The sequence below is a fragment of the Schistocerca piceifrons genome, chromosome 3 (genome assembly GCF_021461385.2).
Source record: "Schistocerca piceifrons isolate TAMUIC-IGC-003096 chromosome 3, iqSchPice1.1, whole genome shotgun sequence".
In the NCBI taxonomy this organism is placed as follows: Eukaryota; Metazoa; Arthropoda; class Insecta; order Orthoptera; family Acrididae; genus Schistocerca; species Schistocerca piceifrons.
In genome coordinates, this window is record NC_060140.1 from 534,279,910 (window position 1) to 534,297,680 (window position 17,771).

Below are 17,771 nucleotides of genomic sequence, written 5' to 3' on the forward strand. Positions count from 1 at the left end.
TTTTTTACAGTTACTACTTCATATCTAAGAATTCATCTATTGAGTAGCAGGAGTTGTCATTCAGAAATTCTTTTAATTTGCTTTTAAATGTTGGTTGGCTATGTCAGACTTTTAATACTATTTGGCAAATGACCAAAGATTTTTGTGGCAGCATATTTCACCCCTTTCTGTGCCAAAGTGAGATTTAATCCAGAATAGTGAAAATCATCCTTTCTTCTAGTGTTGTGGCTATGCACTTCACTGTTATTTTTTAATTGGGATGGGTTATTAATGACAAATTTCATAAGTGAATATATGTAATGCCAAGGTACTGTGAATATCCCAAGTTCCTTAAATAAATGTGTGGAAGGTGATCTTGGGTGGGCTCCAGCTATTATTCTGATTACACGCTTTTGTGCAATGAATATTTTCTCTCTTAATGATGAATTGTCCCAAAATATAATGCCATATGAAAGCAGTGAATGAAAATAAGCATAGTAGGCTAATTTACTGATTTGATTATCAACAAAATTTTCAATAAACATAATAGCGTAAGTAGCTGAACCTAACTGTTTCAGAAGATCATCAATGTGTTTCTTCCAATTCAATTTCTCAGCAATGCACACACCCAGAAATTTTGAGTATTCTACCTTAGCAACAGACTTCCAATAATAGTCTATATTTATCAATGGTGTTATGCCATTTACTGTACAGAATTGTATAAACTGTGTTTTCTCAAAATTTAGTGAGAGTCCACTTGCAGAGAACCACTTAATAATTTTCCGAAAGACATTATTTGCAATTTCCTCAACTGATTCTTTCTTCTTGGGCGTGATTACTATACTTGTATCATCAGCAAAAAGAACTAACTTTGCATCTTCATGAATATAGAGTGGCAAGGCATTAATATACAGGGTGTCCCAGCTATCTTGTTCACCCAAAATATCTCTGGAACAATAACAGTTATTGGAAAACGACTTTCACCGGTATCAATGTAGGGCTGGGGCCCATGAATGTACATATTTGGAAACATTTTAAAACGAAAGCATGTGTGTTTTTTAACACAAACTTATGTTTTTTTTTTTAAATGGACCTCCTATATTTTTTCTTCATCAATCCATAGCATGACAAAGCACATACACAATGGCGTTGATTGCATCACAATATTCCCATTACATCCCGAGATATTAAGACGTGAAGTTGACGCTTGAAACACCCGACAAGCACTCTAGCGCACGTCCTGAGGCTCAGGCATGATTAGATTAGATTAGATTAGATTAATACTAGTTCCATGGATCATGAGTACGATATTTCATAATGATGTGGAACGAGTCGAATTTTCCAATACATGACATAATTAGGTTAATTTAACAACATACTTAAGTTAATATAACAACTTTTTTTGTGTTTTTTTATTTTTATTTTTTTTATATTTTTTTTTAATATTTTTTTTCTTAATTTATATCTAAAAATTCATCTATGGAGTAGAAGGAGTTGTCATTCAGAAATTCTTTTAATTTCTTCTTAAATATTTGTTGGTTATCTGTTAGACTTTCGATACTATTTGGTAAGTGACCAAAGACTTTAGTGCCAGTATAATTCACCCCTTTCTGTGCCTTTCTGTTTCCAAGATACTTTTATCCCTTTAGTAAGCCATGGCTTTTTACATGGTTTCTTACAATTATATTTCACTGTTTTCTTAGGGAAACTGTTTTCAAATATACTCACAAAGGTATCATGAAATAAGTTAAATTTTAAATTAGCATCTTGTTTCCTGTACACCTCATCGCAGTCTAACTGTTGCAAGCTTTCCCTAAAATTTTGAAGTGTTAAATCGTTAATGGAATGAACTATTTTGGAGGACTGTTTTGCATTACTGTATAGAGCTATATCATATACTGTAACTAGCTGTGCACCATGATCAGACGACTATTCTTAACACGAAAAGTTTTTGTTTGATTAAACTTATCTTGGTCTATGAAAACATTATCTATCAGTGTGCTGCTTTCCTGTACCACCCAAGTAGAAAAATCAATAACTAATGTCAAATTGTTCACATCTGTAGCTGAGGAACCTGGATCATCCTATTTTAGAATCAAAGCATAGACTTCCTGAAACAGGTTGACTTCACCTTCACCGTACTTGAAGTGACTGAATAAAAATTTCAAGTCAAGAATGCTAACCATGGACAACTGTAAGCAAGTGGCTACTTAGCCAGTATGCTTCTGTTAACATCACGCAAAGGAAAAATCATTCTAATTCTTAACTGAGTCATGTTTGTAGTCTAAGGTGCAAGTCTGGTGCAGAAGTGGAGGGAGAGAAAGATACGATGGTATAGATGAAGGAGGGAGGAGGAATGCAAAAGAGAGAGGGGAAATTATTATGCACGACATGTTTTTGTTCTGTCAATATAAACTTGTAGCATAATGCTGTTTATGGTGCTTTGTTGTTCTGTACCTACCTTCAATGCGAAAACTTGCAATACTCACATTTTCAGCACTTCAGTATATTGTTTTCTCCATAGATTATTATTCAATGCTCTTTGCTAATGTTTCTTTTGTGGGAAATAAATAAATAAATAAATAAAATAAAATGGATAAAATAAAAAACCAGGAAGTGTTTATCCCAAACAAAATCTTTCATCATATTTGCGCTACAAATTTTATTTACATGATGAATGCAAGTACACAGTTATTATGAAAGATCAGTAATCCAAATATCTTAACATGTTTTATGAAACAAAGTGTGCTGCTTTTCACATAGGCAATGAAGAACAATGGTTATGACTTTTTTTCCATGATGTGTTTCACCATTCTGTGCCTCATTCACCAGCATAAAACACCAAAGGATGAGATTACTCTTATCGGTCCACCACAAAAACCAGCACTCGTACAGCCCATGTCAATGTAAGCAATCAACAGAAATGAGAAAACTATAAAAATTCAATGTATCGTGTCATATAAAATGTTAAAGAAAATCTGTCAGCAACTGAACTGCTATAGTTATGATAATTCCTGTAATACAGTCTATAAATTGGCTCTGTCTTAAGCATAATAATCATCACACCAAATGGAGGCTTATGGGACAGCAAATGGGAGAGAAAATAAAGATATGAAAAAAATTTAAAAAGAAACTTAAAATTCAGACCATAATGGTTTTGTTGCAATTTAATCTGCATGAAAATAATCTCCTGAAAAGAGGTAGTGCTTACATGGAGGAATAAAAGAAAAGTCTTTCATAACTGAATCAACATGCAGATTGCACACACAGTAAAGATGAAACACATGACTTTTACAGTCTCATTTACAAGAGCATTCAATAGTCAGTAGTAACAAAATCAATGGCAATTCCCATTTATGAACTGGTGCAATATAATAATTAAAAAACTAGAGCAAATGATCTCAAAAACATCAGCACAATTGAAACATTTAAAAAAGTAATTATATAAATAAAATTCTCACCTGCAGCTATTTATATATGTACATACATACACCTCATGATATAAAACTTATCAGTCATTCATCAAGTCTGTGTGAAATATCACACTTAACTGTAATGTAAATCCATATAATACAAAATAAAACACTCTTTTAGGCCTTCCAAAGCATTTTTACAACTGAGAACTCATAGCACATTTCGTATTTTACTTCTATTGTACAAAGAGTAACAGCCAAATGCTGCAGACAGTTACACAATTAGTACTTCTTAACAGGCACTGTACCTGTAACAAAATATCACATTAAAGCTTACAGCTATTTGAGAACACTAAGAACTTCTGCAGCATCTTAGATACTAAGTAATCCTGTGGAGAATATTTGGCAACAGTACATGTGTTGTAAATGATTGTAGGCAGCTTTAGTTATTTCTCAGCAGTAAAGTCCATATACATTAGTACTCGAGAATTTTTCAGATTTTTTCTACCCCTCACAGTTTGGTACGTCTAAGGCATCTTATCATCATCATCATCATCACAAAGAAAGGCTCACACATTCAATGAGTTCTAAGAATATCATTAAGAATTCAGTTCGCACATACACTTTACATAAGGCAGTACATGGTTGGCCATAACTGAAATTACTTTAACAAAAGAATTAAGTTGAAAAAGACCCAGCCCAGAACAAAAGAAGGAATTCTAGGATTTCCACAAGTCTTAAGAAATATTTTGGAGCTATACAAATACATACAAACTATGCTTAACAGTACACTGGACAAAAAATATCACAACCACCAACCAAACAAACAAGCGAAGACCACAGGAATGGAATCTCAATTGTGTTCTGCAGACAAAGGTTACTGGCACACCTGCACAGAGAGAAGGGATTACTGTGATGGTGTCAACTCTTGAAGTAATCTGAAAATATCAAGTAAAAGTAAATTCAAAATCCATCAAATCTCACACCATGACAATTTTATCAAACAGAGTTCTACTGGGTATAACAAAATGATACTGACAAACCTCAAGGGTTCATAGATGATGCTTTAAGGGACATCCCCAAACACTGTTACAGAGAATCAAAGACGTTGTGACCAATATCTGCCGCTATGTCACTCATTTGTTGGAAAGCATGCTTTTGTCCATTGATGGACCACAAGTGTCCTTGTAATGGATTCAGTACATTTTACAGTATGTAATGCATTCCACCAGCTGCAATAACGATGTAGACACTTGTATAAACAATGACTGCACAAACCTCAATGTAAAAACTCCTTTTCACTCACATGGGTAATCTAACAGCAGGCACTGGCTACTCTAACTTTGAAGCTCTGTAACATTGTTGAATTCCTATCTTCAATTTGCTCCTGAAAACACCCTCTACAACCCTTCAAAGTTCGTTGGTACTGGTTTGTTACACCTATACATGAAAACTCATACTCAGCACAATATATCGTGCCACAAATATTAATATTAAACAATGGAAAATCCAGGATGGAATGTAACAACTGTGCTGCAATCTCAGTGAGCGTGAGAACCAACAAGCTGTCTGTCCGCATCAATGTCCGCCAACAAACTGTGACCAAGAAACAACCAGACCACCCTGTTGCTGAACATGCCATCCAACATATCCTTCACTTCAATTGCTGCTTCACACCATGTGCCATCTGGATCCTTCCCACCAACACCAGCTTTTCTGAATTGTTAAGTAAGGAGCACTCCCTGCAATATATCCTACATTCCCATAGCCAGCCTGGTCTCAATCTTCATTAGTCGTTCTTATCCTTAGCCCCTTCCCTGTTCCTATCCCAGTAGTACATTCCGTCAACACACCCAGTATTTTTACTTCTCTCCTTTTCCACTGACCACCCACCCCCCCTCTCTCCCCCACTCTTCATCTAACCTCCTGACTGCACCTAGCTGCTACCCCCACCCAGTTGCCTCTCCCATAATGCCCTGCTGCTCATGGTCTGGCTCCAGCTGCCAGAGACTGATGTCATGTGTATGAGTTATGAGTGAGTGGGTGGGTGTGACAGTCTTATTGTTGTGCCTTTCTGCAACTCCGCATCTCCACTTTATGGTGAGCAGCAAATATTAATATCAGTAAGATAAATATCATAATGTGGAAATCAAAAGGTCCATATATAGGAGTCTATTTGAAACAGAGATATTTAAAGCCAATCTCGAATGGGAAACCTGCCAAGATATCAACAAAACAGAAAACTTGCAGGACAAATATAGTCAATTTCTGCAACATTCTTCAACATCCTTTCATAACTCTTTCCCTGGAGGAGGGAGGGGGGGAGAGAGAGGGAGAGGGAGAGGGAGAGGGAGAGGGAGAGGGAGAGGGAGAGGGAGAGGGAGAGGGAGAGAGAGAGAGAGAGAGAGAGAGAGAGAGAGAGAGAGAGATGGGGGGGGGGGGGGGATATGTAATTGCATAATTGCATTGGTGGGATGGATTAAGTGAAGTACAAAAACATTTCTACCTAGTAAGTGTACCTGTGCAGACCACATTAAACATCCACCTCAAAGCATGAAAATGTTAAATTGTACTTTTAAGAGGAATGGTACAAGTAAAGTTGTAAGAGATGGGGCAGAATTTTCCAACAGCCACATTACAAAGTTCTTTCAAATGCAGCAAGATCTGCCCCACTGATTTAAATATAGACATTACCTTGTTGACAAGCAAAAGCTTAACGAAGTGAACACACATGCAGCTACATACTCCACAAGCCACAGCATGGTGCACAGCAGAGGGTACTTTGTACCACTACTAGCCATTTCCTTTCCTGTTTCACTTATAAATTGTACACAAAGCATCTACATAACACTTGCATGCTGATCGAGCCTACCGGTAAAAATCTAGCAGAATGCCTCTGAACTGCTTTGATGTCTTCCTTTACCCGACTAGGTGGGGATCCCACACACTCAAGCAATACTGAAGAACAAGTTGCACTGGTGTTCTGCACATGGTCTCCTTGCTACAGCAGGTGAGTTACACTTCCCAATAAAACAATGTGTACAATTTGCCTTCCCTGCTACCATCCTTACATGCTCGTTCCATTTTATATTGCTCTTCTATGTTACATCTCAATATTTAATCAACATGACTGTGTCGATCAGAACACTGCTAATGCTGTATTCAAATGTTACAGGATTGTTTATCCTACTCATCTGCACTGAGTTACATTTTCCTATAGTTAGAGCAAGCTATCAGTCATCATATAATTAGAAATTTTCTCTAATCATCTTGCATCCTCCTGCAGTCACTCAACAATGACACATTTCCATACACCCCACCATCAGCAGCAGCAGGCTGAAGATTGCTGCTCATCCTGTCTGCCAGATCATTTACTCCTTTTGTCAGAAAAAGTTCCAGGACAAGCCTTTTTTTCTGATATTGCAACACTAAAAAAAAGAGAGAAATGTTTTTATGTTACATTGAAATGACCTTGGCCATGTTTCTGTGCAAGCTAACTAGATAGCAGGGCTGTGCTTAGCAACATGCTGTTTTGATTCCTGGTGCATTAGTTATGCTGACAAAATGGATACTTATTGTGAGCAAAAAGTGAACAGTGAGCGTTAAGCTCCGGAAAACTGATAATTGAAATGTGGACGATGATTAAGCAAACATATGCAGGTGAGGCACTTTCACGAAGACACGTTTTCGAGTGGCACAAAAGGTTTCATAAAGGCAGAGATCCGGTGCAACATGATCCCAGAGCTGGTCGTCCATCCTACAACACACAGTGATGCGAACGTGGAGCACACAAGACAGTTATTGCAAGAAGACCATCATGTAACTGTGCATGCAACATCATAAGAGCTTAACTTTAATGTGCCATAAGATTTTACACAAAGATTTAGTGAAACGGAGACTTTCTGCAAAACTTGTCCCTCACACATGAGCAGACGAACAGAAAGGGGAAAGATGAGGAATTTCTGCTGAATTACTGGACAGAACCAGACGTGATTCCATATTTTTGTCAAAGACTATTGCTGGGGATGAAAATTGGTGTTACCAGTATGATCCTCACACAAAGCATAAATGTGCGGAATGGCAGAGTCCTCGATCACCAGCCTTGAAAAAAGTCAAACAACAACCTTCAAGAACAAAGGCAATGCTGATCGCATTCCTAGATAGTTCATGATCAGTACCTCCCTCCAGGTCAAACAATGAACCAAATCTTGAAATGTTTGCAACAAGCAATTCAACTTCACCACTCCTGATTTGTGGCATCATTGTCAGGACTGGTTCTTACTGCATGACAATGCAGGACCCCACACTGCTTTACCTGTTACCAAGTATCTGGCCAGACATTCTGTTATTGCCATTCCAAATCTGCCATATTTGCCTGACCTCTCGCCTTGTGATCTTTTTCTTGTTTCAGCAACTGAAAAGGCGGCTGAAGGGGAAGCTTCATCAAGATATCGCAGACATTCAAAGGGCTGTAACAAATAAGCTTACGAGCATTGTAGTTGAAAATTTCGCTGCTGCTTGCTTCCAAGTCCTCTAGAAATGCTTGCAACTATGTGTAGATAGCCAAGAGGACTACTTTGACACGAGCTAGAATCATTATTTGGTAAATGTAACTATCTGTGGGAAAAAAAGTGAAAACAACCTTTCCTGGAATTTTTCTGGCAAAGGGAGTATGTATACAAAAAATAACAGCAGTCCTATCAGACTGCCCTGGGGCACTCCTGATGATACCCTTGTCTCTGATGAACACTCAAGTCGAGGACAACTTATTGGGTTCTACTACTTAAGAACTGTTTGAGCCACTAACATACCTGGGAACCTATTCCGTATGTTCATATCTTTGTTTGTTCGTATCTTTGTTAACAATCTGCGGTAGGGCACCATGTCAAACACTTTCCCAAATCTAGGAACACAGAATCTGCCTATTGCCTCTATCCATGGTCTGTAGGATATTTATCACATGAGAAATACATGAGTGACACTTTCTAAATCTGTGCTGAGATGTGAACAGAAGCTTTTCTGTCTCAAGGAAATATATTATATTTGAACTCAGAATATGTTCAAGAATTCTCTTGCACATTGACGTTAAGGATATTAGTCTGTAACTATGTGGATCTGTTCTTTTATGCTCATGGTACATGGGAATGGCTTCTTTCCAATCATTTCAGGCTCAGTGCTGAGTGAGAGATTCATGATAAATACAAGCTAATCAAGGGGCCAATGCCGTATAACACTCTCTGTAAAACCACACTGGGATTCAATCTGGACATAGTGACTTACTTGTTTTCAAAGAATTCAAAATAAAAATTCTGTCCACCAGTCTGACACAAATCCTACATAGTCCTGGTCATATGTTATGGCAGTAAATGAATCAAAGCCCTCTATCTAGGCTGTTAGTGACCATACGGTCACCAAAATGGAAGAGGACGACAAATGCGGAATCAATAAATTCCTTTTTCTAAAATTTTTTTCACTGTGGACAATTGTACTATGGTTCCTCCTTTCAATCACTGCGTGAATACCAAAAGACATAGCAAACAATGGAACATCCAGGATGGAATGTCATATGTGAATCTTTTTATTGTGCCTATCGCGACTCAGTATCTCTGCTACATGGTAAAAGACATAGCAAGATATGTAATGGCAGGATAAAAATTGGAAATCGCTCGCTCGACAATGGTATGGGAACTGGACCTATTGGTAAATGTATAAAATTCTACAGGAGACTACATGAAAGAGCTTGCTCCTCTTGTAGCATCACTATAGGTTGCTGGAGAAATGAATGATTCCAAAATAGTGCAGATTATTCACATTTTCATGAATGCTTGTCAAACAGACGTATGTACTGATGGTGCACATCATTGACAATCTGCTGCAGAATTTAGGAAAACATTTCAATCTCAGATATTATAACCTTTCTGTACAGCAAAAATTTCTTCTGTAGAAATAAACATAGATGCAGCAAACAATTATCTCACAAAGCACACTTTGTTCTACTCTTTCGCAAGACTAAGAAAAACTTATGCCACGTTTTGTGATTTCAGGGGTGCTTACGACACAGCTCCCCATTGCCATGTATTGAACAAAAGATGGGGAGTGAAGGTTTGTAGCAAACAGAACACTGAATGTTATTCTTAATGGAGAGGAATTTTTCAGGTGTAAATGTAGCTTTGAGTATATCCCGAGAAAATGATATAATTATGACGAAGTTCCACAAGACTGTTCACAGATGCTGATGGCTTTTTTTTTTTTTTTTGTCACCAGTGTTCTGGCTTATTTGATTTGGCGCACCATAAATTCTTGATTGTGCCAACCTCTTCATCTCCAAGTAGCACTTGCACCCTATCTCTTCTATTATTTGTTGGATGTGTCCCAATTTCTGTCTTTCCGTACAGTTTTTATCCTGTATATCTCTCTTTAGTACCATGCAAGTTATTCACTGATGTCTTAATTTATGTCCTAACATCCTCTCCCATATCATTGTTAATGTTTCCCACATGTTCCTTCCTTCACCGATCCTGCGGAGAACCAATGCACTGCTTATCAGTCCACCTAATTTTTAACATCCTTTTATAGCACCACATCTCAAACACTTTGCGTCTTTTTTTTCTGGTTATTCTAAAGTCCAAGATTAACTTCCATATAATGCTGTGCTACAAACTTACATTCTCAGAAACTTATTCCTTAAATGAAGGGCTATGTTTGATAGTAGAAGTCCTCTTTTGGCAAGGAATTCCCTCTTTGCCTCTGCCAGTCTGTTTTTATGCTTTCCTTGCTTCATTTGTTGTGTTGTTTTGATTTTGTGTTATTTTGTTTTCAAGGTAGCAGAATTTCTTAACTTCATTTACTTTGTGGTCGCCAATTTTAATGTTAAAGTTTGTTGTTAATCTTATTTCTGTTTCACATCATTATTTTCACCTTCCTTGGATTCTGTATGCTACAGAATGACATCAGTTCTGCCCAGATCCTGGATGATGCAAGACAGCAATCTGGTCATTGCTGGGAATACAGCATAACACTCTGCCTCTCATCATCACTACTACTACTACTACTACTACTACTACTACTACAGTATGTGTAATGGTTGCTTCCAAAGCTTACCAGTCAGCACCTGCAAAATATGGCACAGGGAAGAAAAAGCTTCTAGAACTATTGGCTGCAGGGACTATTCGACATTGAGATAGTCCATGGACATCTCCCCTCCATTTGCTTGTGGGGACTCTCACACCTGAAGCACATTAACTATACTGGCTGCTGCCCCATTCTGCATCTCCAGGATTCCACAGCCACATTAACAGGCGTTTAGCTGTTCAGCACGATTGTTTTTCAAAATGGGAATCACCATATTCAATACACAAAAGGCAACAGTAACCATGCCCTTCAGTTTCTCTGAATACACCAGAATGCTGTTTTGGCCTAAGGAATGCGGCTCAAACATGGCAGCAATTCGACAAAGTCCTGCTTTGTGTATCTGTATTGTGTGTTGGTTTTCCCCAACTCTGCTGCTGAACATGGCAAAAATCTGCAAATTATTTTTTTTACAGGTGTTCTCATTACATATTAACAGAGACAAGTGCATGCTTTGACAACAGGAGGTGGAATTTTTGGGACACTTTACAAACTAAGGTTGACTTGATTCAGTCAGTGCCCCTCCCAGGGAACTTTCAGCACTCCCGCCATTTTCTGGGTATGGATAACTTCTACATATACCACCTGCTCAAGAGCACAACCATACACCATGTGATCAAAAGTATCCGGACACCCCCAAAAACATACATTTTTCATATTAGGTGCACTGTGCTGCCACCTACTGCCAGGTACTCCATATCAGCGACCTCAGTAGTCATTACATATTGTGAGAGAGCAGAGTGGGGCACTCCGCGGAACTCACGGACTTTGAACATGGTCAGGTGATTGGATGTCACTTGTGTCAGACGTCTGTAAGCGAGATTTCCACACTCTTGAATATCCCTAGGTCCACTGTTTCTGATGTGATAGTGAAGAGAAGGGATGAAGGGACACACAGAGCACAAAAGCATACTGGTCAACCTCATCTGTTGACTGACAGAGACCGCCAACATATGACGAGGGTCGTAATGTGTAATAGGCAGACATCTATACAGAGCATCACACAGGAATTCCAAACTGCATCAGGATCCACTGCAAGTACTATGGCAGTTAAGCAGAAGGTGAGGAAACTTAGATTTCATGGTCAAGCGGTTGCTCATAAACCATACATCGTGCCGGTAAAATGCCAAACACCGCCTCACTTGGTGTAAGGAGCATACACATTGGACGATTGATCAGTGGAAAAACACTATGTGGAGTAATGAATCACAGTACACAATATGGCAACCCGACGGCATGGTGTGTGTGTGACAAATGCCCAGTGAACACCATCTGCCAGCATGTGTAGTGCCACCAGTAAAATTATGGGGTGATGGTGTGGTCATGTTTTTCATGGTGTGGGCTTGCATCCCTTGTTGTTTGGGAGGCACTATCACAGCACAGGCCTACATTAATGTTTTAAGCACCTTCTTGCTTCCCACTACTGAAGAGCAACTCCATCTTTCAACACGATCGAGAACCTGTTCATAATGCACGGCCTGTGACAGAGTGATTACACGACATTAACTTCCCTGTAATGGACTGGCCTGCACACAGTCCTGACCTGAATCCTACAGGACACCTTTGGAACGTTTTGGAACGCCGACTTCGTGCCTGGCCTCACCGACTTACATTGATACCTCTCCTCAGTGCAGCATTCCATGAGGCACACAAGGGGGAAGAGGAGGTGGCACACAAGCGGGGGGAGGGCACACGAGGGGAGGAGAGGAGAGGGGAGGGGAGAGCATGGGAGGGGAGGGCACACTATGATAGGGGAGGGTACACAAGGGCAAAAGGGGAGGGGAGGGGAAGGGAACGGCACGGCAAAAGGGGAGGGGAGGGGAGGTGAAGGTCAAAAGTGGAGGGGAGGGGAAGGGCAAAAGCGGAGGGGACGGGACAAATGGGGAGGGGAACGGACAAGGCGGGCAAAAGTAGAGGTGAGGGGACAAAAGGGGGAGGGGTGGGGGAGGAGGGGAGGGGGCTGTGTGCCAATGAAAAACAGCACCACTTGAGAGAAACAAAATTTGCACTTTTCGCACAATAAGCTACAAGCGATGAATCAAAATGTACAGGTGGATTCTTTATGTCTGTCAAAAAGATGCACGGGTATCTATAAAGGCCTGTGGGATATCAGAACACATTTGCAACAAAGTTAAGGTTTTTGGCACATGGGTACAGCACATTACAGCACACAATACTGTCTTCACACATATCCGTGATATTTGATGATATTGTTGAAATTATAAATACATTACTTACAATGTAATAACAACCCCTCCCCTCCCCACCTCAGTAAGTAATGTATCATAGTCTGTAAACATTTTACTAAGAAAACTTTCTGTCACTTAGAATTATCAAAGATAAATAAAGAGAGAGAAGTTGCTATCACAACACAACTACAGAATGTATTTACAGTTTGTTGTTATTAATCTCCTATTTTTTATGGTGTTGAAACACCTAAAAATAAATACAATACAATTACCAGCCACTTATGAACATGCTTTTTCTTTTCCAGTTTTAGTATGCAGTAATATTTATTCACTTCTGATTTCTTACTAAAGGAATACACCGAGGTGACGAGTCGTCGGACAGCGGTATGTACACAAACAGATGGCGATGCTACAATGTACACAGGGTATAAAAGAAAACTGCATTTGCGGAGCTGTCGTTAGTACACAGGTGAGTCATGTGAAAAGGCTACGAGTGTGATTATGACTGCATGGCAGGAATTAGCAGATTTTGAAAGTGGAATGGTAGTTGGAGTTAGACACATGGAACATTCTATTTTGAGAATTGTTGTGGAATTCAATAAACTGAAATCCACAGTGTAAAGAGTAAGCCAAGAATACCAAATTTCAGGTGTTTCCTATCACCTCAGGCAATGCAGTAGCCCCACAGCCTTCAAGTAGTACCGAGAGCAGCGTCTGCATAGAGTTGTCAATGCAAACAGACAAGCAATATTGGGTGAAGTCACTGCAGGAATTGAAGTAGGATTTACGGTGAACTTATCTGTTACAACAGTGCAGCAAAATGTGGCATTAATGGGCTACAGCAGCAGATATCCAATGTATGTGCCTTTGCTAACAGCGCAACATTGCCAGCAGCACATCTACTGGCCTCCTGACCACATCGATTGGACTCTAAGTGACTAGAAAACCATGTCCAGGCCAGGTAAGTCCCGATTTCAGTTGGTAAGAGCTGATGGTAGGTTTTGTGTTTGGTGCAGACCCCACAAACCTATGGGCCCAAGGTGTCAACAAGGTGCTGTGCAAGCTGGTGATGGTGGCTCCATAATAGCATGGGCTGTGTTTACATGGGATGGACTGGGTCCTCTGGTCCAACTGAACCTATCATTGACTGGAAATGGTTATGTTCAGCTACTTGGAGACCATTTGCAGCCAAACAATGATGGAATTTTTATGGATGGCAAAGCACCTTGTCACCGGGCCACAATTGTTCACAATTGCTTAGAACAACATTCTGGACAAATAGAGCCAATGATTTTGCCACTTGGATCACCTGATATGGATCCCATTGAACATTTATAGGACATAACCAAGAGATCAGTTTGTGCACAAAATCCTCCCAGCAACACTTCCATATTATACATGGCTACAGAGGCAGCATTGCTCAGTATTTCTGCAGGGGATTTCCAGTGACTTGTTGACTCCATTCCACATCGAATTGTTGCACTATGCTGAGCAAAAGGAGGTCTCACATGTTATTAGGAGGCATTCCATTACTTTTCCCACCTCAGTGTACAACAATAAATGTTATTGGGTAATGGTTACTCACCTGTCATACGAACAGTGGCCCTCACACAGTGAGCATTGCTACTAGCAGTACAAATAACTGCTTACAGTATTTCTTTAACAGTTGCCTCCATGAAGTTTGTGGATAGACACCAGGTGATATATTTACAGAATATTTCTATGTGATGAACACTATCTACATGCAGGATTGCCCCAGGAAACTGTTCCTTGTGGCATCAATGAATGGTAGTACACAAGTACATCAATTTTTTAATGCTTTCATCAGCAATATCAGTGATCACAAATGGGGTCAACATTGAAATTGTGTCTTTGGGAAGATCTATCACAGGTGATTTTGTATTCAGGTTCTGATCAATAGTTCCTCTCCTCCATGTTATTTGGTTCAACATTTCCTTTCCTTCATGAGATTTTATTATTGATGATAACACATCTTGCCTTGTACAGAACTGAAAGAACTTTTTTTTCTCTAAGTGACGGACCACAGACCAACAACCAATCAATAACATTTTTGAATATTTCCTTTGTGGTTGCAGTTGTGATCTGCTTGATTTACAATGCTTGCATCATTTCCAAAGAGCACTAGCTCTGCTTTATTAGTACAACATGGAATGTAATTTACGTACTGCACAAACAGAAGTGGTTGTAGATTATTTGAACCCTGTAAAACGCAAGCAGTAATTCGTCCCCAGTAAGGATGACACTGACAATGGAAATGGCATGAGCTAACTAACACAACTTTTGGTTCCTTTCAGTTCCTCTCTGTTGTCAGCCATTCAGACAAACAATGAAATTTTTTATCAGATGACTGGTAAATGCCAGCATCATTTCTTGAGCTAAACACATTCAATGCTCAAATACTTTTCCTGTGACATGTTATACATGAGGTAGTCACAAGCGAGAGAGAGAGAGAGAGAGAGAGAGAGAGAGAGAGAGAGAGAGAGAGAGAGAGAGTGTGTGTGTGTGTGTGTGTGTGTGTGTGTGTGTGTGTGTGTGAGTGTGAGTGTGAGTGTGAGTGTGAGTGTGTGTGTGTGTGTGTGAGTGTGAGTGTGAGTGTGAGTGTGTGTGTGTGTGTGTGTGTGTGTGTGTGTCCGAAACTGTAAATAGAACCTGTAGTGAGAACAAAGTCTTCTGACACTGGGTTCTTTGGCAAAAATAAGTAACCACACTTGATAAAAGCACAATCCTCCGACATCATGTGCATCTGCATACATGTTCCACAAGCGACCATACGGTGCATGGTGAAGAGTACCGTGTACAGTTACTCGTCATTTCCTTCCCTGTTCCATGTTAAAGATATTGGTCTACGTGGATCTGTTCTTTTTACCTCTGTTCTTTTACCTGTTCTGCAACTCAACAGCAAATGAAATTGAACAATTGGGTTTATCTGTATTCTTACTCTTTAAATTTTCAGGTATGTTGCAGTACTTTGATAATTTCTTTACCACTGTAAAATTCCTGATTAAGAACGGTTCTAAAATTTTGTATTATGTATATGATGTAAAACATAAATTGACATCCAGTGCATTTTTTCGTGAAGTTGAATAGGGTGATGCTGACAAGAAAATATAATACAGCCTCAAAAGTACGGTCATACACACTTGGATTTGAAACAATGCCAAAAGAACAGTATGAAACTTCCTGGCTGGTTAAACTGTGTACCGGAATGGGACTCAAACTTGAAACTTTTGCCTTTCATACACAAATGTTCTGTCAACTGAGGTACCCAAGCCTCAACTCACAAGCCTCACTGACAACTTTACTTCAACCAGCACTTCTTCCCATTTTCCACATTTCATGTACATTCTCCTGCATCCCTTGTGGGACTAGAAGTCCTTGAGGAAAGGTTAGCCACAGGGTAGGTGAAAATTTCCAGAATTCTGCAAATGGAACAGACTTAAACCCAGGCTAATTACAATGTGTTATCTACATCACAAACTACACTACTTGCAATCTGAAAACTTATGAACATTTCTAATGGCAAAAACTTCGTAAGTGCTCCTTTATTGCAAATGTATGCAACACTGTTACACAAAAAACCAAAGTTGTTATCTATAACTGTCAGCTCAAAGTCCTGTAACATACACTTACAAAGGAGTGGCCTCAATGGAAAGAAAGAGAAAAACTATAAACATTCCAATAAGACAACAGACTTCAGCTGAACAGTGCTTGGCTCTTCAAAATTACAAGGCCACACATCAATGACTCAAGTCCAAGCATGAACCAGTAAAATAGTAATGCATTTCAGTATCACTCTGCAATGTGTGAGTATAAATTGTAGCCAATAACAACACAACCAGGACTAACATTGCATACAGAACAATATTACATGTTTGAAACTAGCTGTGGGCGATACCTACACACAAGCATAACCTACAATTGACAATGATGAGAACTGCTGAAAGGAAATGAGACAGTTGTCACATGCTGAATTTCACTCTGAGTGTGCAGTCTTACACCTTATTCAGGTTTCCCACATCCCCTTTTCCTTTTGGGTCATCAACCATCAGACTGGTTTGATGCAGCCGCACAGTTTCATCTCCTGTGTCAATCTCACCATCTAACAGCAACACCTGCGCCACACGTTTTCAATGCTTAGTTGTATATATTTCAATGTCTCTCTGCCCTTACAGTGTCTGTCCTCTTTGGCTCCTCCAGCAGAATGGAAGTTTTTCACTGATATCTTATTAATTCATGTCCTATCATTCATTCAGTTTCTCATGAACTCTGTCAAGAATATCCTTGTTTTATATCTTTTAAGTCCATTTAATTTTTAACATGCTTCTGTAACACCACATATTAACTGCTTCATTTCTCTTCTTTTATGGTTTTGACACAGTCCATAATTTATTTTGATGCTAATCATATAGCAGATTTTCCAGAGGCAGAGGTTCAGCACTATTTCAGTTAGAATCTCCAACTTGCTATAGTTTCACAGCATGCACAGGGAAATAAGTCAAGTAGGTAGGTTCAGCTGTCTGCTTCTGTTTCCATCAGATTTTTTGATATATATGTATATGATAAGCTTCCAAAAGTGTGTGTGTGTGCGTGTGTGTGTGTGTGTGTGTGTGTGTGTGAGAGAGAGAGAGAGAGAGAGAGAGAGAGAGAGAGAGAGAGAGAGAGAGAGAGAATTAGGAACACACAGGATAACAAAACTGTCTCAAATCTCCTGCTATCATATGAATACATGAGAATAAAATATTTTTACCAGCATTAAGTTTGCAGTGACTGTTAAATAATCATTTCCAAACATGAAAAGACCTTTTGTTTCTTTAGAACAACTGCTACATACCTGCCCTTGATTTTTATAGAAAAGGTGAAGTTGCCTTCACCCCAAAAGAAATGCCATAGGTTAAAGTAGTAATAAATAACAAAAAGAATTAGCATCAGCTATGGACTGAAGTCCATACCAAGGGATCTGTAGTCTATCACTTAATCACAGTCACCAACTAACACAGTATTTCCCATTTAGAAACAACAGTATTCTCAGTGACAATGCTTC

At 39.2% G+C, this 17,771-nt stretch overlaps 1 protein-coding gene across 3 annotated transcripts in view; it reads right to left on the reverse strand.

Moving 5' to 3' along the window:
- Positions 1-2,621: 2,621 nt before the first annotated feature.
- The window catches only part of LOC124787825 (lateral signaling target protein 2 homolog), a 328,543-nt gene continuing 313,393 nt past the window's right edge, over positions 2,622-17,771 (reverse strand). For all 3 annotated transcript variants that reach the window (XM_047254758.1, XM_047254757.1, XM_047254759.1), the window contains one exon: positions 2,622-4,281. The gene's annotated coding sequence lies outside the window, so the exon portion shown is untranslated. The remainder of the gene's footprint in view (positions 4,282-17,771) is intronic.